The sequence below is a fragment of the Pseudopipra pipra genome, chromosome 4 (assembly GCF_036250125.1).
Source record: "Pseudopipra pipra isolate bDixPip1 chromosome 4, bDixPip1.hap1, whole genome shotgun sequence".
Lineage (NCBI taxonomy): Eukaryota > Metazoa > Chordata > Aves > Passeriformes > Pipridae > Pseudopipra > Pseudopipra pipra.
In genome coordinates, this window is record NC_087552.1 from 4,433,224 (window position 1) to 4,454,490 (window position 21,267).

Here is a 21,267-nt window from a genome sequence, read left to right on the forward strand (position 1 = left end):
TAGTATTTATGTATTTATAATATTTATTATAAGAAAGTGTGTTCACTTGCAAGTAATATAAGGACAAGCTGAGCTTTCTGCTTTCTCTTAAAACCTGTTTATTTTATTTCACAATCATCTTGTCCATCTCCACCACATTTTTCTGTTTTGGCTCTTCCTAATTTCTAGTTTAGAAGTCTGTACATTTTAAGAAAGTTGTTAAATTAGGTATAGTTTGGTGAGCTGCAGCATCACAGGTGATTTTACAGATCCCAGGACATTTACCCTCATCATTATTTTGCTTTGAGTCAGTGGGCTCTCTGGCTGACTTTCACTTGTGGTCCCAGACATATTAACAGCTACACCCCAACTAAAGTGTGTACCACTAGGGATTGCCTTCAAGCCCAATAAGCTTCCCATTATTTCCTATCTTAAAATCTCTGCTAAGTAATAAAAATTAAAAAAAGAGAGGGGGAAAAAAAGGTTGAGGTCACACTGCAGCTGCAGCCTCATTGAGAATTCAGGCGGGAAACACAAGCTAATCTATACAAAAATAACACCTAAAAAGGACACATTAATAATCTTGGACATGAAAGAATATTTAAAAAACCCCATAGTCTCTACAGTTTAATAATATCTGAGAGTAGTAACTACTTTAGCAAACAGAAGGATGCTTTTTGGGAAGCTGGTGACAAGTAGCCAAGTGGTCCCATGCTTATTTATAGTTGAGGGGATTGGTATTTTTGAGCAAAATTTTATTAATTAACAAGACAATTTCTTTTTGAAGTAGGATCCCCATCAATGAAATTGATTTTCAAATGAAGAGAGTTCTGCAATCCTTAAAAGTTAAAAAATTATTTTTGTAATTATTGTATGTATTTTTTCCTGTGTGTCTCCTCTATAGCCATCTAGCTAATTGTGAACAGTGATTTCCCCTCAGGTAAAGTTGGGAGGGAGATGAAACAGGCCAAAAAAGGGGGAAAGAAGGGGAAATCTGTAGATGAAAGATTTCTTGAAGTGCTAAAACAAAAATGTGGAAGACTTGGGAATGGGGAAAGAAAGCCTGAAATAGTGAATTGCAAGAGGGAGAAACAGGGTGGAAATTATTAATGAAATTGCTTTCCAGCTGTTCTCCCATTTTCTCTCAGTGAACTGCAATACCAGATTGTCAGCACAGTTCTAGTGTCTCCCACAATTCCATTTCAGGGCTATGGAAGAGAGGTTCCAATTTGCATTTACTTCTTAAGACTTACAAATGTGCCTTTTCCCAATAAACAGAGAATCAGTGATGCACTTCATCGTTTCTTTCAGGTTTCTCAGCAGGAAGATTGGCCTCTTTACACTGGAAGACCTCTGTCTGTGGTGTTTGTATTTCCACTTGTTTTTGACAAGCTGAGTGAAATATATCAGTAAGTAGCAGGATTTTGATAAAAATAAGATTGTGTGTAGTTGGGAGTTACTGAATAAGTGAATTCAGTTTGAACAAACCCGTGACTAACAGTAGTCAAGGATTAACAGATTATTAACTCAACATTTCTAACATTTATATGCTAACAGATTAAAATGTTTCACACCTGAACTAGGTACTGTTCTGCTCATAAATGCATGTTTACCTGTGTCATACTTTTGCAATAGAATAGAGAGTAGCTTTATGTTGAGCCAGGCTTCTGACTGGGAGAACTAAACTGTGTTAACATGGTCTAACTCAAACCTCCCAGCTCCCACTGGGAACACACTGTGTGCAAGGCCATCCTACCACCTTCTCAGTATCAGCTAAGATAATGTGGCCAAATAATGTCATCCTCTGTTTAAAAATACCATTCAGATAGTATTTTGGTTCTGATCCTGCAGAGACTGAACAACTTGGTTAATTGTGACCGTTGCACGTGACCAGAGAAGTCAATTTTAATCCTGCCTATTTGGCATGAAAGAAATAGCATAACCACACGTGTAAATGCTTAATTTCCAAATGGTCTGATCTAATGAAGTCAGATTGGCATCTTAAAAATTCATTAAAAAGAGGAGCCCAGCTCAGTTATCTGAGTGCTCAGTCAGAATAATTGTTCTGAAATCAGGATTGGGGGCTTTTGTTTGTCATTACACTGTAGCAGGTGTGAGAGATTGGATTTGAGTTCTACCATGATTTGGGATATTTTTTCTTTGTCTTTGCTGTTCCTGAAGCACTGATCTTTTGGGCAGTGCTCCTCAGAAGATGAGAGGGAAAGGAACAGTGCAGACCAAGGAGGTAAAGTATTTAAATGTCCTGTATGGCATGTTCCTCCTCTGTCTTTATTACCTGGTTATGATAACAACAGAATTGTTGGGCTCTTCAGACAATAATCTGTTTAAAGCTCTTGGAAAGTGCCTGTTTTTATCAGCATTAATTGCTTCCAGTGGGACTAAGCATTAGTAAAGGTAAGTCTTCATATCACCAGGGAATAATTAGAACAAAATGCAAAGGAAAGAGAAGTAGAATGAAAATTGTTCTTATTATTCTTGTAGTAGCTAAGGTGGAAATTTTTTTTTTCTGTTTTTCTGTTAGTAATCATGTTTACAAATGTAGGTGGACTGTACTGTGTCCAAGCTCTGAGAAAGAATAAAGAAAAACACTGCTGTAAAGAACCAGAAAAATAGAAGTTTTCATGAGAGACCTCAGCAGTTACTCTTTTACTGGAATCATTAAATCTTCCTGTAACTAAGTGAAAAGCTTGTAGTGTTCATATACCCATCTCTGTAGGAATCCCTTCAGTATTTTGTTCAGTATGCAGAGGTATAGCTTAAGTTGGCCAATGCTGAGTGACCATCTTTAGTTTATTATTCCTTGGAGACTTCTACACCACACAGGCTTTTTCTTTGACCTTTACATTTTCTTCTGAGGACAAGGGGTTGGAGTGTGCAGGATAACCAGAAATACCCACCCTGGCTATGGAGAAAACCTACCCTGCTTTTGAGCACCAGAAGTCCTAAACATCTGGGGATCATTTGAAACTGTAGCTGCTCACTCGCTAAGGAAGACATGAAAGAAGCAGTTAATGTTTCTTTTCTGGGTAAGGAATTGATCTTTATCACCACTTTCCCTAAACTGTATTAATAACAATCACCAGGGACAGGAGAAGTACTTGCATACTTTAAAGGCAGCAGGAGCTGCCCCGGGTCACGGAAGTAAAGGAGGAATTTGAATCTGAGTTTTACTTGTTTTCTATCCAGAAGCATGAACCTCTTTTGTTGGAAACACTTTTTGTGTGAAGCTTGACTGCAGCTTCTAAGGATATGTAAAAATAAATCAAGTTAACAACAACAAGGAGAAAGAAAAAATCCCTCCTGTGAGGCCTCAAAAAATTCTTTCTCTAGCAAAAAGGACTGTAAAGGTTTTTTTGGGTTTTTTCCCCATCAAATGAAAATTTATATTCATGCTGTTAAATTCTTACCGAGAAAAGTGTGAGGTGCTGCTTTTGCTGATGTAGTGGAATAATGCAAGTACCAGTTTAAAATTTTAAAAGTTTCTCTAACGTGTGGAGTGAATTTGCCATCTCAACAACACACCCCACAGTTGTTTATGTGCCTTGGGGATGTTGTCTTAGAAGACCTTTACTTTTCTTAACTTTGGGAATGTAGCAATGCACAGATGTATACAGCAATGCAAGATATTCATGATATAGGGGATTTTTTTAACTTTTCTTGACTATTTTTATAGGAACTTTTTCTGCACCACTCTGGCAAGGCAAATTTCCAAGTCTTTGATTTCTTGAGTCTTGCTGCTGTCAGATATTAATGGATGTTACTTGTTGAGTTCCCCGTGATGCTTTGAAAGGGTGCACTTGTGTGGATAATAAAGGAGCTAGTTCTCTTGTTCACAGATTTTTTTGAGCAGTAGAACTACAAAAGCATTGCTCCCCTTATGACAGAAGCAAGGCCCCCAGATCATACTTCATTCCTTCCAAATCCCTTCCTGCACCTGGAAAGAATGCCAGCATCCCAGCTGATAAAAACTGGGTTTTAGTGAAGTCAGAGAGGAACAACCACATATAAACCCAACTGGAAAAATTAGGGAGAGGTTCTTATCTGCCACAGACTAATTGGCTGGGGCCTACTGTTTCACATATCAGATCTCTCCCTGCTGTTCAGAGAATGTTGAGTGTGCCAGAAATAGTTTGTCCTTATGTGTGTGTCTATCTGCTCACAGATCACAGGCTGACCTGCTTCCTCCCCAGCCCTTCCTTTGGAAGCATCACCACTGATTTAGGAGGGGTGTGTATCCATCCACACTCCAGTAAACACTCTTTGTAGAGTTAGACACCACTCTTATTCCTCTTTATTGGGTCACATGTGGGCAAGGGTTCTGTTAAGTGCTCTATTATTATGGAAGTCAGTTTAATGACTGCATGCTATAAAAGTTAAAGCAATTATATGTAATGCATGGTGATCAGTATGACTTCCAAATGTTCACATGCCATGCATGTCAGATTCCAGTTGGAAAACAAAACAAACCCCTCAAGGTTGCAGGCTGTGCTTTAGAAGAGCCACATGTTGTAACCTCAGAACCTCAAAATATCAGCTGGTTTCTGTGCATGATCAGAGCAGTGGAATCTGTGCCACATTCTGCCCGTTATTTCCTGGAATCTGGCTGCAGTAACAATCAGATGTGCAATTCTGCCAAATGCAGCCAGTGTTTGATCCACATTCAGATCAGGGAATTATCTGTACTTTTTTTTTTTTTCCCCTCCTGGCATATCTCATTCTGACATAATTTTTGTACAGGATATAACAAAGATAGATATGTAAATAAGGAATGACCTTTTCTAAAATTCATCTGTGGTGGCTCTTATATTGCTTTTAGGTGAAATGAAATCATCTACAGACACCAAATGAGATCAAGGATCATTGTGCTCTCAGACTGGAAGATGTAACCTTTTGTGAAACATTTAAAATCAAAATACTCTGGACACATAAAAGAAACAGATTTTTCACCTTCCTCGAAAGGAGAGCAGAAGTGATCGATCACTGTTGCCAGGAACACTTTGCCTTTGTCAGCAGAACCTCTGGAGGAGCCCAGGTAACTCTCATTTCAGTCCTTCAGCACAGATTTCTGTGTCCCACACGTATCTGCTATCCTAATTTATGTGTACCTGCTTCTGCTGTTCTTATCCACTGCTGGTGCATACAGAGTGTTCATTGTTGTAAATTATCAGGCTGTAGATATAAGTTACCACAGTAAACTGAGCCTGAGCCATTCAGGAACTGCTTCTCTGTCCCTTCTGGCTCATCTTTTCCTTCTCCGGGGCAATGGCACACAGGGAAGAGGTGGGTCTAAAGGCAAGGATAGCAGCTGCCTTAACTGTCCAACACTGCTCTCTTTGTACTCATGAGTTTATATACAGTTCAGTCAAGGAAAAGGTCCAAATAAATAAATAAATACCATTAAATATGAAAAGGACAACTGGACAGAGTGGATGAACCAGTCAGAAATCTCCAACTGGATTTCATGGAATTCTTCCTTTGCAGGTGACCCTCTTTGCAGGAGAAATATGCCCTCAGGCCCTGAAGTTTTAAATTTTATCAAAATGTGGTAACTTACTTGATTTTTGCTGAGGATTGCAGTATTTCTTGAAAAGTTTATATGAGGGGTTTGGATGTGATTTTTTTTTTTCCTGCACCTACAGGAACGTTATCATCTGTTCTGAAGCAAATCAGCTTCCTGGGAGCTTTACCATTATTCAGGTTAGGGTCATGTAAGCTGTGTAGGAATATTGCCATCAGATAGATAGACCAACAATGCTGAAACAAGGCATTTGAATATTACATTTGCTTTTATATATTGAAATAAAATGGTATGTATGGAATTTTATTTAATAGAACATGAATGTGATTTTAGGTAAATGTGTCCAACAGGCTGAAGCAAATGCTTGAAAGTTTTTATTTTATTACTTTGCTTATAGTGTGGTGGTATAAACTGCTTTTGTTAGTTTAATAACAAGGGTGGGAAGAGACCAAGTACTGGGAGATCAATTTAAAAAGTAGCTCAGAAGAATTAAACACAGGAGAGCAACTTCAAGGTGTCTGGTGTTTTATTTCATTGTAACAAAAATACTGCACATGGATTCATCAAACACAGTTGTTGGGTTTCCTTTTGTTCTTTGGTTTGTTCTTTCTGCTAAAACCTGTGGTAGGGCAGAATTAGTGCTGGAAATTTCCTTTCCTAATGACCTCAAATATACTCATTTTAAACCCAAGTAGGTGCCTTTTCAGAAAAGTGCCAGAGGCTCTTCGAGCACCATCAACGTGACACAGAAATGACACTAGATTAGGTATCTACAGTTATATTAAAAACTGCAGCAAGTCTCAACAGAACTGTTTTTAAACTACTGCAAGATGTGTTTAGTGTTCATAGATTAAACATATATGGATGTAATCTTAAAAAAACACAGGGATTACAGAAATGTAAAAGATTTCATCTTTTCTTCAAGAAAGCATTTACTATCAGTCATGATTTCTGAGTGGTATCTGTGAGATTACAGAAAATAAAAGCAGTGATTGGGGGAATGTAACAGATTTAATAGTTTTTTATTATTTCCTATCAGTGATGATTTCTGAATGGTATCTGTGAGATCCTAAAAAAATGCAGTGATTATGGGAATGTAACAGATCATTTAAAAAAAATACATTTACTATCAGCCGTGATTTCTGAATGTTACCTGAGAAATGATGAAAAAATGTAGTGATTATGGGAATGGAACAGATTTAATCATCTTTTATCATTTACTATCAGTCATGAATTCTGAATGTTACCTGTGAGAGTATAAAAAAAAATGCAATGATTACAGGAATGTAACAGATTTAAACATTTTTTTTTTAAAACCCCATTTATTATCAGTCATGATTTCTGAACATAATCTGTGAGATTATAAAAAAATGCAGTGATTCAGGGAATGTAACAGATTTAATCATCTTTTATCACTTAGTATCAGTCATGATTTCTGAATGTTTCTGTGAGATTAAAAAATTCTGGGAATGTAACAGATTTAATCATTTCTAAAAAAAACCATTTACTATCAGTCATGATTTCTGAATGGTATCTGTGAGATTAAAAAATTATTAAATCCCTTACATTCCCAGAATCACTGCATTTTTTTTTATATCATTTACTCTCAGTCATGATTTCTGAATGTTATCAATCTGTGAGATTATAAAAAAGTGCAGTGATTCTGGGAATGTAACAGATTTGATAACTTTTTACCATTTCCTATCAGTCATGATTTCTGAATGTTACCTCTGAGATCATAAAACAATGCAGTGATTATGGGAATGTAAGATATTTAATTATTTAAAAAAAACCCCAAAACATTTACTATCAGTCATGTTTTCCTGGTCAGGCTTTCTCCCTTTCCCCAGAGAGGAAGGAACATGATAATCCCTTCTTTTAAGTAGATTTTGCAGTTGTATAAGCTGGTTGCTTGCTTTCTGTACTCCCAGGTGGCCAGCAGGGCAGTAGTAGAAGGATTTTTCCATGTTCTTGGCATGAACCCCATGGATCTGTACATTGGGGACACATCTCTGTGTAAAGCCCTTGTCTTCTGGGACAGCTTGAAGGCATTTTCTTACTACAAAGTTATGTTGCTGGAGATCTTCCGTCTGCTTATGGCACAGTTTAAAATAATCTGTAGGGAAGAAATCCCAAGCTGTGATTTCTGATGTATCTTCCTAAAATAAGAAAAAAAAACCCCTCAGACAGTGTTGGTATAGGACCAAGCTTTGAGGATTTCCACCTCCTGATGGCATAAGGGTGTATTTTCCATCCTGTGCCTCCCCTGCTCATGTTCATTTGTGTCCCACAAAGCCTCCCAGCACAGACAGGGACTGACTGCATCAAAGGCCTTTGTGTGAAAATATGGACAATGCTATAAACTAACCTTGTGTTAACCTACCCGAGAACAGAGGACAAGAATTCTGAATGCCAAAATATAGAGAGATGTGTGAAAGGGAAAACTTATACAAAAGTAGGCAGACTGAATAAAACTATTTATCTTTAAGCCACACAAGTCATGGTAATTAAATTAGGTCAGGCTGGCTATAAAGCTACAAAAAGCAGGCTGTAACTAATTTAGAAAGAGGCAGAGAAGACCTGAAAAGAAAACAGATTGACAGCCCCCTATTATTTTTTATCTAATCAAGACAACAAAACTTAAGAAAGAGGAAAAGAAAAAAAAGGAAAAAGAAAAAAACTCATGTTGATTTATCAAGATTTTCTCTCAAACCATTGGGACAGACAAAAGCATGTAGTCACAGCTTTGATGTGGGAAGGGTTTCATATTGTTATTAGTGCTAACCATGGGTTACATGCATACAGATTCTACCCTGAGAAAATCAGAATAATTGAATACCTTAAAGTTCACAAACTGGTGGACTAGCACAATCAAATCTTTATCATTACACTACCATTTCACTGAATCTTCCTGAGCATCTGTATCATCTGCTTTGTAAGAGAAATCCTAAACATCTGTGAAAAGAGAACAATTAGACTTTTATTTAAAACCATTTCTTCATAAATCCCACCTGCCAGTATGTGTTAAACAACCCTTTTTGAAACTGGTTTCAAATACTTGCTTTGAATTTTAATGTGTCAGATTGTATTGGTACTTCCCACACCCTTGTCTTGGAAGTTAAGACTTTATTTATAGGTGTGGATCCAGTCTCATTAAACAGCGTTTAAAATAATATTTCAGTTGATTTCTATAATAGTTTTTATTCTCCAAGTGATTAGAAAAATTAGCATTCTAGGGCTGTCTGAAGGGTGAAGAGGAGTGTGTGAACAAAAAGGGGGAAGGGCACAGACAAAAAGCTGGGTTTGTGTTGGTGTTTAATAGCAAACAACCCTTTCCCACCCTGCTTCTCTTTTGTGCCTGCTCTAGTTCTAAGTGACTTGTAAAGGTTTTGCAGCAGCAGATGACGCTCAGCCACTACATTCATCTGAAAGAAGATATGAACTTTGCCCCACGAAGGAAATATTGGAGGTTTCAACACAATTAAGGGGTTGCAAATTCTCTGTGAAAATGGAAATTCCCTCCCATTTCTACCAATAGGTCCTAGAGGGTGAAGTTTTGACCCCGGTGAAGTCAATGGAACCTTCACTCTCTTTCATTAGGACAAGAGCCATCCCTCATCACATCTTGCACTTGGGACAATGAAATGTGGTTAGGAAAGGAGAAACTGTTTCCTTGGGGAATGGCCATTAGGTACCACCTCCTCCAGAAAATGAGGGAGAGACTTGGAGAGATGATCAGAAAACATGCACAAAAATGCAGAGAGTCAGAAAGGGGGAGCAGGCAGGAGAACAGCAACATTCAGCATTTCCCCTGTCCTGTAGGAAAATGTAGGATAGAGAACATCAGCAGAGTAATATAGAGAACATCAGCAGAGCTGGGTTGTCCTTTTGTCAGAGCTGAACTGGCACCAGGAAGCAGGTTTGTTTCTGTCTGAGAGAAGGAGCTCTCACCCTTACACTTGACAAGGAGCTTTGAGTGTTCCTCAAGTTGAAGTCAGAATTTAACAAAAAAGTTGCAAAACTAATGAGCAGAACCTCAGAGCATTGGCCCAGACACAAGCTCCCTTCCTTGAGATCTTACCTAAGCAATCTTTCTGTGTGCTTAATGTTCAAGACATTCAGAGCTGGACCGGATTCATGCAGAGATGGGCTGAGGTACTGTTGCCAGGTACAGAATCCTGGTAAAAAATCACTACCTGAAGCATAATACAGAACCAGATTTTTAAAGACAAACCACACAACCAAGTCTGAACTCCCAGGACTTCAGTATAGCAATTTACTGCTCTATGCACTGTTCACATGTAGCCAATATGAACCAAGGGATTGAATTAAACTCGCTGAGTTTTGACAGATTTGCTTTTACTTCATTTTTATTGCTCATAGGTAAAAGGAGACCTGCCAGCCTACTATAGATACTGGATCTACAGGATTTGGACCATAACATCTTATGTTTTATTGTGTTTCTTTAAAAAGACCTCTCCTATTTAACTAGAAGCTGTAGTTTCTGGTTTTTTTTCCTATTTTATGCTTAAGATAAATTGGAGGTGGCACAGATCAGCGGAAGAGCAACAGCCTTTAGAAGCACTCTCCAAAATTAAGAGTTTGTGAAATACTTTCCAAACATCTGCACGAGCAGTGCTACATCAACCTTCCAGCCTCCTGGCTGAAAGGAGGGTCCTTTAATCTAAACCATGTTCCTTGGGATTTCTTAATGGACTTAATTCTTCATTTTCTTTTTATATTTTGCCAGTGAGAAACTGCCCAGTGGTCATTACCTCCGAGTCCTTTCCACTAACCGTGTCTCTTACTCCTGGCACGATGCTGTACGTTTGCATTGCACGGGGATCTCCTCAAACAAAGGAAAATTATGAAACTGTCGGATCAGATTTCATATATTACTCTTGGCACTGCACTCACTAGACCTGGTACACAGCGAATTTTGAAAGCCTCTGATCTTTTATAACCATTTCCAGTCTTACACATACATTTAAAAGTTCTTCCTCTGCAGTCACTAGGAATATGACTGTTAAAGCTGAGGTAATTTGGATATTTTCTTTCTGTAAAGATATATAGAGTGATCCATTACACCCATAAATCATTTCCAATCTTTCATTATTCTTTCCGCTATGCTTCTTATTGTTTTTTCAATACTGAATTTATTTCTTTCACTTTTTTTTTTTTTTCCTGCTAGGGATATATAATGCTTTAGAACTTAAAATCAAGGTGCTTGGATGTGCCTATGGGAATGATTGCTGACAAGGGGTTCAGAGTGGTGAGCTCCTGCTAGGTCTTCTGATACCATAAAATACAGACATCAAGGACACAAAATCTCTTCTCTGTGTCCATCTGAAAGCCTAATGCACCTCAGTTATTAACCATTCTGTGATCCCTCTGCACTGTTGTGTTCCTCCTCAGTGCAGGGAAATCAATCACACTGAAGATACCCTGACCTTTTGAGGCTTGACTAGAAGAGAAGATCCCTTGGCACAAGATCCTGAAAGTGTATTTGTACAGTGCTTCTCTTGGCCAATTCAAAGGGCCACACAGAGGATTCCCAGGGCTGAAAGCATGAGCCATGACAGCTACAGCCTAAATTAAAAGAAAGTGCTGCACTTACCAGAGAACACGAGCAGACAGCAATTCCGTGTTTTTTGTGGGATTGTAACTCAGCAGTTGCTTCAGAGATCAATCACACACAACTTCTTCAGGAAAGAAGTTTTCTGGCACAGCTGGCAGAGGTGGCAGGTTCTTCCCATGTCTTTTCACCCTGCAAACAGAACAAAAGCATGCTGTCTGTAATGCCTGCCTTGTAAACAACTTGCATCCACTTCTGAATCCCCTCCTGCCTTTCCTTCACTCATATGAACACTTTCAAAGGGAAGCTACTTTGTAAATCTCTCAAAAACTTCTGATTGCACTTTTTATCTGTACAAATCATGGACAAGTCAGAGTAAAATACCTGTGTACCTCTGTTACAAATACAGTACTTTTTGACTGGGGCTGCCACCCATTTCCCAGTAGCCTTTTCATCCTGACTAGGAGATTAGTGACTTTCTCTGAAGGATTATTTTTATGCTTTCTTTCTTTCCATTCCTTTCCATTTCTCTTGGCCATCTACCTGGCTGTGTAGCCTATTCCTCAGGTGCCCTCTGCTTTTGTTAGCTCAGGTGCAAGGCTTTCCTTGTCTACATACCAAGTGCTGGTCTCCTACCCCAGTGTTTCTTTTGACTGATCCTGTTATCAGTTCCATTGCCTGATATTTTGCAACACCATTGTACTTCAGGGAGAGTAAGTCAGTGTTAAGCCTTGAAAGCTAAAGAGCTTCTTCAGCCCAACAATATTCCAAGAGTATGGCTGGGTTGAGTTGGGACGTTGTATATTGGAAACAAATAATTCCTAAGTCACCAGGGAATAAATCCTCGTGGGTTCTTCTCTTGGAAAGAGACTCCAATAGTCTCTTTCTTGTTTTAGAGAAATTCCAAATTTAGCTCAGCTGTTTTTTCTGCACTGGAAATATGTGTCATTTCTCTGAGAGAAGGACATTAAAACATTTTTCCTTAATGAGGTTTGTGGATAATATTGCCTACACTGGTCTTAACAACAAGCATAAAGAGGACATTGAAAGAAAGATAAAACTAGCTAATGAATTGCAGAGTTTCTCTAGGCAAAGAAAGAAAAACAAAAATCTGACTGATACGGCCATCCAACATTCTCTCAAAAGAAACAGTTCTTCAGCCAGACCATTCCCTTCCCTCACAACAAAGCCAAACAAAGAGAACTCATGCATTAACTTCTTTGATTCTCAAAGAAGAAAGCCTATAATTTAACTAAGAAATGTTTTATATCTAGAAAATATGATACACTGTGCTTTTGGAAGTGAAAAAATCAGAGCACCAAAGAAAGGGCAGTGCACAGAAATATGTCAAGTTTATCAGTGAGTGTAATGTGGAGGAAAGTAGTCATTAATTAAAGAAAAGGAAGTGTTTTAGGGGAGGATTCAGGTGTTTAACAGAACCCCGAGCTTTGCTCTAAGTGGTGTGGGCAGAAAATCTGTGAGGTTTGCTCAGAGTGGTTCACCTTGTGACCAAGCACATTAGGGAAGCTGCTGCACAGCCCCAAGTTCAGGATGGAGATTATTACACCACTTAACCTTATCCTCAGGTCAGGCCCTCCCTGATCCATTAACTGTCATTTGGTTTCCTCCCGCTCTCGAAGGCCCTTGAGATGATCTGAAAATAAAAGGGCCTGTTTTGCTCCAAATCCTTTAGCGTGGCTGGAGCTTTGCTCTCACAACCTTCAGCAAAGCAGGGCAGCACAAGAGCAGGGCAGCAGCACTGCAGGGTGGCAAAAGCAGCCCTGGGATCTGAGACATCACTTCCTATTTTCAGGACTTCTGTTGTGTTATTAGATGGCAAAGGCAGTAATTCCAACTCCCAGAGGTAAAAATGATGCTCACAAAATAATACATGAACTGAATTCTATTTCTTTTTTTTTAATTTTTTTGAAAGTTTAGGAAAAAAAGAGGGGAAATAGGTACTCACCCAAAGGAAAAATGAACAAGGCACAGGAGGACACGTGGCCAGCACACGTTGCACTTGAGCTGTTCTCAGCTGGAGGACAGGCCTCTGCAGGCTGGCACAGGTTCCAATCTCCTGATGGTGTCTTACTCTACTCTGGGATCCTCATATGGAATTTTCTTAAGTGAATAGTGAAAGGAAAAAAAGCTTTTGTATAAGTAAAATATTGGTTTACTTTGCTATGATGGTTTAAGACTAGAGATCTCTAATATGGTTCTTAAGCCATAACTCTTGGGACCACCTCATTCCTTTTGCCTCTTCCTCTGAGTGGGAATGTTGCAGCAGAGCACAGTTCAGCTCTACATGCTCCATTAAAGGAGCTCATATAGCATCCTCTAGGCCTAGAGGTCCTGTGGGAATCTTTGGCAGACACAAAAGTACTTTGGAAAACTGTGGGAATGCTGATGACCTGACAATGATTTATATTACAGCATTAGAAAAAATACCTACCTGTATGGTATGGCAGAACCTGTCAGGATGGATAAAACAAAGATTTGCCAGTAACTGGGCTGTGCAGCTTTCCAAACCACTAACCTGCTGGTTAGCCCAGGCCTCTGTTTCCTCCAAACCCTCAAAAAAAAATTTATTACAGATGGGCACTAAGACCCTACAGGAAAATCCTTCCCTGTCCTAACAGCATCTCTGCCTTGTGATAGTCTCACAGGAACTTTTTTCCCCCCTACCCCAGCAGAAGATGGCAAAAAAAAAAATATATATGGGCCTATGTGGGATAGCCAAGGACTGAAGTACCAGAAAGCTGGGCATGAACAAGAGAGACTTACATCACACTTGAATTGCAGGCACAGCTTCAGCTGCTGTGCAAAGAGCCCTGACACTGTTCTCAGCACAGGTATTACTGTGCTCTGGGGCCGCTGGCAACTAACTGCCCAATACATCAGAACAAGACAGTTCTGTGTAATTTGGCTTCTCCTCTGCTGTGTGTTCATCAGCACATCAGGAGCAGCACAACTGAAAGCAGAGCTGGGCTGCAGGGTGGTTTGGAGCTGACTGAGGGCTGCAGTAATGGGCAGTGCAGTGGCACTCTGGGCACCAGGACTTGGCATGTGCCAGTCCTTCTGTAGCACCTGCTGAGCAGAAAGGCTCTGCTTCCAGCTCCAGCTGGACGTGCTGTGCTGATAAATCTCCTCTCACAGTGTGACCTCAGCACAGCACAGACCTGGCACTGGTGGCCCTGCACTTGTACCCCATTAGCGGGTTCACAGGCAGCTCCTGGGAGCTGTGGGCTGCAGTCACCCACCAGCCACAGGAAGCCTGCCTGGGCTCAGCAAAAAGTGGTGCTGAGTGTCCTGTGCTGTTCTGTGCCACAGCTGGGAATAAACCACAGCACTGCTGATTGCTGAGCAGCACACAAACAGCCCAGGCCCCGGAGGAAAACGAGCCGTGAATTATCTGATGACACAAAGGCAGGAGTTGAGAGAGGTGCAGTCCCAAAGCCCTGTGTCCCTTCGACCCGACACAAGTACCTGCCCTACTTTTACACTTAGAGATGACCAATCTAAACCTTCTGACCTCAAAAGCCCTACTGCACAGATTCATGATGGGCACCTGGGTAGTTTATTTGCAGAACTATCTTGCCTTGCCAGATGTATGTCATAATCTATCAGCACAGAGGTAGGAGTTAAAGATTGACAGGGTAATTTAGTCTGGGTTAACATGGAGAAGAGGGCTTTTTAAATGTGAAAAAAAATGTGACAAGCATGTACAAGTATTTTGAGAACTGACTGGCATTCCATAGTGAATAGCATGAGAATAAATTATAGCAAACCAAAATCTTATTAAAAGATACTGAAAAGTATAAAATCCGCTAATTTAACAACAAGCAATAGGACAAGCACAAGAGTTAACCAAGTATCTGATTCAGTTATACATGACCTGAATCAAGACTGAATGTGTAGAGATGTGTTAGTATGAGTTTAATATTATAATTATTTTCATTCATTAAGAGATTACAGATTGAGAGAGGTAATCTCAACTCACAAGAGAATGCTTTTTGCTGTGTTATTAAGGTACAGATCTAAACAAGTTTTACAAGGACTGCGAAGGGTGCTCTGTGCCTTCCTGGTGACAGGAGGGTAAATCTCAAGATAACCACTTCAGACTGGCTGCATATTTTTGTATTTTCCTCCTTCACAGTTGTTAAAACTTTATAGAGCCTCAAAACATATCCAGATGGACAGTAACTGTGACTGCCACTTATGAAACCAGTATAATCTAGCACAATACACAAAGTAGGGTAAGCGTGGAAGAAAACAAGTTCTGAATAGAGGACCTCCTTGGAATATTGGATCAGCCATCAGACACACCAATTCTGTTTAGACAGGCCTGTTATACACACCCAAATGTTCTGCAAAACAAAGCACACCCCCATCCTTTCACCACTGCAGCTCCCAAACACTTCTGCCCAAGGGTGGTCCTCACCCTGCCCAAGGCAGTGTTTGTGCCTACGTCTTTATTCCCAAACTGAAGCAGTGGTTTCCATAGCGTCTTGGCAAAGCCGAGACACATAACCCATGTTCATCCTCTCAGAGGAATATTCTGTCCTGGCAGTTCTGCTTGGGTCTGACTCTTTCAAATACGCAGTAGAAGAATATGAACAAACAGCTCACTTACCGAGGCCCTGCCGTTCTGGCTCCAGTGGATATTCCCCCGCACGCCTCCTTCGTCCTGCCCGTGCCACACCAGGATTACCACAGCACCACAGCAGAGAACCTGGGCAACAGAAAACTGTTGTTATTTGAGGTTACTGCCATTGTTCCCGTGTGGGATAACATCTGCTAAACACAGCAATAGAAGGGGACTTCTTTGCATTTTGGTGCTGGGCAGAGAATCTGTATTTTTTTGCATACAGTATGCATGCAGCACAACAGGGTGATCAGGTAATAAAGCCATAATATAAAAAAACAAACCAAAACAAACAACAAACCTTGGCAAATTCATAGCAATTATATCTATGGCTTCATTCCTCACTCAAATTGGTGTGGGTGCTTAATTCCACTGAAGTTAATTCCAACACCAATTTCTACTTACGCATATGTTGGCAGAGACAGATCTCAGTGCAGCAGGCATTCTCAATTACTTCCTTATTTGTCACATTTCACAAATTCCCAACTTATAACTTAACAATTAAAAAAGCTGTAAGGGAAATTGCAATTTTAATTTACAATATTTCATCCCCTTTCCCAGCTTCCTCCCTTTCCTTCCAATTCATAATACTCAAATTATCTGTTCAAGCCCAAGTTCAGTTACACACCTGCTGCTCCTGGCGAGAGTGTGTTTGGAAAATATATTGTGCAAAAGGATATATACTCTTACCACATGGTAGTAGTGGTGTGTTTTAGCTTGCTGATTTGCAGCAAAGATTGTTTGCCATATGTCTCAACAGACCCTGCTCCTCTTTTCCAAGCAATTGGCTCAGGGAGCTATGATTATTTAATTTGGTTTTTGGTCTTTTCACGTCACGATTAGAGACTGGCATGTGAATTATTTAATTAAGCTGTGAATATACTGAGTTAAACAAATGCTGTGTCATTCAGCTATTTACGCCTAACAAACTCAATTAAAAGTAAAAAAAGTTAGTTAAAAGCTAAATCATCTTTAGGCTTTTGACCAGATGTGATGTAACCATACGACACACCATCCTGTTGAATAAGGAAGCTGTTGTTAAGGCTTTTATCAAAGAAAAAAAGAAAAAGAAAAAAAAAGTTGTGATATTTTTGTTTGGTTTTTCCTCACGTCCCAAACGAAGCTCGTGCCTTTGGCATTTCAGCTGAGCCCTGTTCTGTACCAAGGTGACTGAGCCACTCCAACAGTTGGTCACATGTAAATGTGCTGCACAAGACCCAGATCATGAACAAAAGCACTCCGGGGCTTCAGTGAGCACAGCACAGGAGCAGAATATTAACCACCAATCCTGTCTAGGTAAAAACGCCTTTTGCTTGGTCATGGCACATAACAGGGTTTCATGCCTCCCTTTTTGGCATGTCTGGTGCCACAGACTCCCCAGGAACCTCACTTCATTCAGATGTCCGCCTCTTAATAAGCTGATCTTCAGAGCAGCTATTTACTCCTTCACTGCTGGGTTTCTCCCTCAGCACATGGTTTTCTCTCACGATGGTCCATGACACAGAAAACTCATGGCATCAGGCAACTCCAGCCACGGGCAGTGGCAGGAACACTCATGCAGCCGACATGGGATCTCCTCATTTCACTGCAGAAATTATTTAAAAATTAAATAATCCCTTCAGGTGGCTCAAGCACTAATTAGGGATTCTAGGGTACATTAGAAAAAACACCGTATCATTAATCAATACTGTTTTAAACATCAGCATGTACAAAAAAATGATAAAAGTGATTTAAACATCCTATCTCCTTTTCATGCCTCGGATGTATCTACTTCTTGCTTTTTAATTTTTCAGGAGAGACCACCATGTATTGGCTAATTGTTAAAATACATTTCCTTCACCCATTCCTTCTGCCCAAACACTTGCAGTTGTGGAAATGTTCAAAACACTCCCTCAGTGAATCATGGCTGTATGAAGAAGACTGGGAAAGGAGAGAAAGAAGAGACTTCGTGACTTGGCTCCTCTCTGTAGTTTATGACTCTTAATTTTTCAAGTCTTGATTTAAGTTTGACTGTTTTCTTATCCAGAAATGCCCCACAGGTACCTCCTAAATTTACTGTACTGCCAAAATAACCAAAAGTTGGCTTTGTTAGATAGCCATCAACAATTAAGAAATCAATTTTAAAACATTTGTTTTTCCTTCATGTTTTTTGCACTAAATTTGCTTCTTGAAGGAAAAAGTAACAGAGCTGAAGAACAGCTGGAAGTATTGAGCTGGCCAAGTATGGTCTGTGTAAGGAGCAGACCCTACTCTTTGTAGCACCGTTAAAAAGTAACAAGAAAAGCTTTGCTTGACACAGAATAGAGGCATAGACTGGTGAAAATAACAGATTTGTATATGCAAGTACTATTCCCTAGCAAGATTCCCAATTAGTACAGTGTGAATCCAAAGTCTTAATTGATGTCAGTTCTCCAGATGAAGGAGAAGGGTTTAGGATTAATGAAAAGATGGGTTACTTTTGTCTCCACCGTCAGACTACAATAAAAAATTAGAAGGACAGGGAGGAGAGATTTTCCTGAACCACAGCTACTCCAAAACCTTCTTATCCTCTGTCTTCCCAGCCTTTTTGTTTCCTTTCAGGCCCATTTGGACAAGCATCACTCAGTCTCCTTAGTCTCTTTTGGTGATGTTCTGTGGGTTTCCAGTTTATTTCTGCATAACTTGAAAAATTTGTATTTGCATCACAGGCTGACCAAAATGTTCTTTAATTATTTCCCAGGAGCTTTGCTTCTTTCTCTGAGGGGGCACCACTGCATTGCTACACTGAAGGGCTTGTCAACACTCCCATTAGAGATGTCTAATCCTGGAGGATACTATTACCCAGACGACTTAATTGCACAGAGCTACAATTTGTTTTACAAGATTTCAGGACAGATGCCAGTTATTTAGCATGCTTACACTGAAATAACTTGGCTTTTTTTTTTATTTCTTCTTTTTTGGGAGGGGGAAGAAAATCACAGCAGAGTCAAAAGTTGCCGGATTGCTTCTTGTCAAGGCAGCCCTTTGCTCCATTCCCATCTCTACGTTGCCTTTCTCAGTTACTAGTTTTTAGACTCAAGTGCTGTCAGTCCTAAAGCCTCGCAGGGGAACTTAGTGCCCAGCTGATTTCTTGGTATTGTCTTTTTTTCTCTCACTTTTAATCCTCCTGTGACTTTGAGGAAAGTATCTTCATACTTGTGAGGCCTTTGGAAGTTTTCAGAGCATTTAGATCATGTTCAGATAAAACTCTGAGTATTTATGTATGAAAATTCTTTGAGTTATTTGAAAATTGTCAATAGTATCTTCTGCATTTGTTCAGTACAGAGGGATTTTAAAAATTCACATCAGAGCAGCTGCGGGTGAGAGAAAGTTCATTCCTTATCGGTCATCCAAAATTGCCGAGCCGCTTTTATGAAAGCAGTGAAACGAATGCAGAAACTAATATCAGGGACTGCCTGATAACGCTCTAAGCCCAAAGCAAACCAGAAAAAAAGAGCAGGCATTGCTACTCCAGCTTACCTCATCTGGACCTTAAACCGAAGGGAACAGGACCCATCTGAAGCCTGTGGGCAAGGCAGGCAGACACGGCGCTGGAGAGAAAAGGTCAAACGTGAAGTTCTTTCTTCCAAATTGAAATTTCAGGGAATTGTCATCAAGTCCCCACCCACACAGAACAAGCGAAAATGTGAGGATAATCCTCGGACAAACGCCGGTCTCCATCAGCCTGGCGGCACTCCGGAGTCTCCCGCCTGCCCTGGGACTGCTCGGCCTCGCTGCTCCAGAGAGCTGGAGCAGAGGGTCACCCCACAGTGAACGCAGGCAGCTGGTTTTGTATTCAAGCAGTTCAAGGTTTCTTGTCAGCTGCCTCAGGGATATTTCAGTCAGATGAACTCTTACCTGCAGGACCATAAAAGAGAAGAGTTAACAAGGGGCTATGAGGTGTTACAGCAAAGGTGATGAGGTGCCTTTATGGGACCTCTGCAAAGGGCTTGACATGCTGAGTACAACAGGCAGAATTCCCCTTCCACCAGTGTTTTGAGGAAGGTGGAAAACCCAAGCTTTTCCCAGCCCTGGCTTGTCTGCTCACGTGTGTGCAGGAAATCTTGAGGCACCATCTGACGCACGTTAAGTGCTCTGCGCTCAGCCAAGGTTCCCAATCCCTGGCTGAAAGCACATGGAAAACCAGTGCTGGCAAACCTGAGGCTGTCAGGGATTTTTGGCCATTACACTCAGTCATATTTATTCTATTAAAGGTAGGATGAGATAGGCAGACATGATTCTGCCTGTATTTCACTTCTTAAAATTAGTCAGAACGTTTTTCTGTATTAAAGATCCATACATCCCGTAGGTCATCTCAAAGTCATAAAAGAAGAAATGCTCTGTGCTGGCTGAAACATTGGCTGTCACCATAAAAATGGTTCAGATGGTGCAAGTAGAGAATGAGAGGTTTAACATGGTGCCTGAGTGCCCAGGGATGACATGGGAACAGGGGTCAGTTGGCAATAATAAATGGGATGTATTGGGCACTATCCCATATTTCCCAGACTGCCATCACAGAGCTGCATTTGCAGAGTCGCTTTCACTAGAATAATTTTTAATTATACATTAAATATTTTAAAATTCTAAATAAGTAGTGGGTTTTTTACTATAAAAAGCTCATTAGACTTTTAAAGGGATAGTTGCAGTAACAGTACAAGGTGGAAAATATGGCTAAAACTCTATTACAGCTTTTTTCCTGTTTGTTATAGCACTGTAGTTAAAAGTGAACTTGTACAGTGAGCAGGAATTTCACCTCTTTGGAATTAAGGTCCCAACTCTCTTGGATAAGCAAGAAGGGTAATACCTTTACACTGGCTCCCACAATTTGTTATATAACAAATATTTTTTGTATATTTGTTTATAAAAATCCTTATCTAATTTATGATAGAAATGGATTTATATGTTTTGTCTGATGTGTGAGGGGAAAAATACATTCAATAGCATAAAATATTCATTGAAAAATAGCAGGTAACTGTGAAAAACAGTAGCTGAAGTTCCACTGAGAGAGTGGCTTTGCTGTGTGCACGAATTAATGCCGGGTTTCCAAGAGAAAAGATCTGTGTTTCCCTATTTGCTTTGTAAAAATCTGTTACTATTCGTTAACGAATCCTAATTGTAATACAAAACAACTAAAAAAAAAATAAAAAAAAAAGTAAAATAGAAGGCAATACAAAATAGATTGAGCTGAAAACGTTAAAAAAGAAGATTAACAATCTGTAAGTGACTCAGCAGCTCGGCCTGGCAGTGCAGGTGTTGAGGGTGCCAGCTTAAGTTAAAAACTGTCCTTACAGGCAGAGTTTCTCTGCACTGGACCCCCAGGCGGTACCTGGGTGGTGGTGTGTCTGCAGGAGGAGTGTTACACTGGTGTGGTTGTGCTCTCTTGGTTGGGACTGGAGTCTCCATCATGGAAAAGTGTTGTATTTTATCCTCCAAGTATTTTATCCAACACACCCACGAGCACAACAGACCAGGCATTTGTATTGTGGTGTTTGAAGCTGTGTAAAAGATATT

At 40.0% G+C, this 21,267-nt stretch overlaps 2 long non-coding RNA genes across 42 annotated transcripts in view; one reads left to right on the top strand and one right to left on the bottom strand.

The window, feature by feature from the left end:
* The window catches only part of LOC135412665 (uncharacterized), a 105,909-nt gene that overhangs the window by 42,031 nt on the left and 42,611 nt on the right, over positions 1-21,267 (top strand). For 7 of the 12 annotated variants that reach the window (XR_010429871.1, XR_010429869.1, XR_010429878.1 and 4 more), the window contains 5 exons: positions 1,291-1,388; positions 2,091-2,224; positions 2,857-3,026; positions 4,163-4,227; positions 4,817-5,032. This is a non-coding gene — a long non-coding RNA (uncharacterized LOC135412665). Of the gene's footprint in view, positions 1-1,290; positions 1,389-2,090; positions 2,395-2,823; positions 3,027-4,162; positions 4,228-4,816; positions 5,033-21,267 lie in introns of all 12 variants that reach the window. The other 5 variants (XR_010429870.1, XR_010429874.1, XR_010429880.1 and 2 more) reach the window with 5 other exon arrangements.
* LOC135412662 (uncharacterized) overlaps positions 6,027-21,267 on the bottom strand; it is a 63,866-nt gene continuing 48,625 nt past the window's right edge. For 22 of the 30 annotated variants that reach the window (XR_010429863.1, XR_010429857.1, XR_010429855.1 and 19 more), the window contains 9 exons: positions 21,083-21,251; positions 19,237-19,614; positions 16,144-17,323; positions 15,727-15,825; positions 13,060-13,214; positions 11,136-11,285; positions 9,600-9,714; positions 8,358-8,473; positions 6,027-7,677 (listed from right to left, as the gene is read on the bottom strand). This is a non-coding gene — a long non-coding RNA (uncharacterized LOC135412662). The remainder of the gene's footprint in view (positions 7,678-8,357; positions 8,474-9,599; positions 9,715-11,135; positions 11,286-13,059; positions 13,215-15,726; positions 15,826-16,143; positions 17,324-19,236; positions 19,615-21,082; positions 21,252-21,267) is intronic. The other 8 variants (XR_010429850.1, XR_010429847.1, XR_010429849.1 and 5 more) reach the window with 8 other exon arrangements.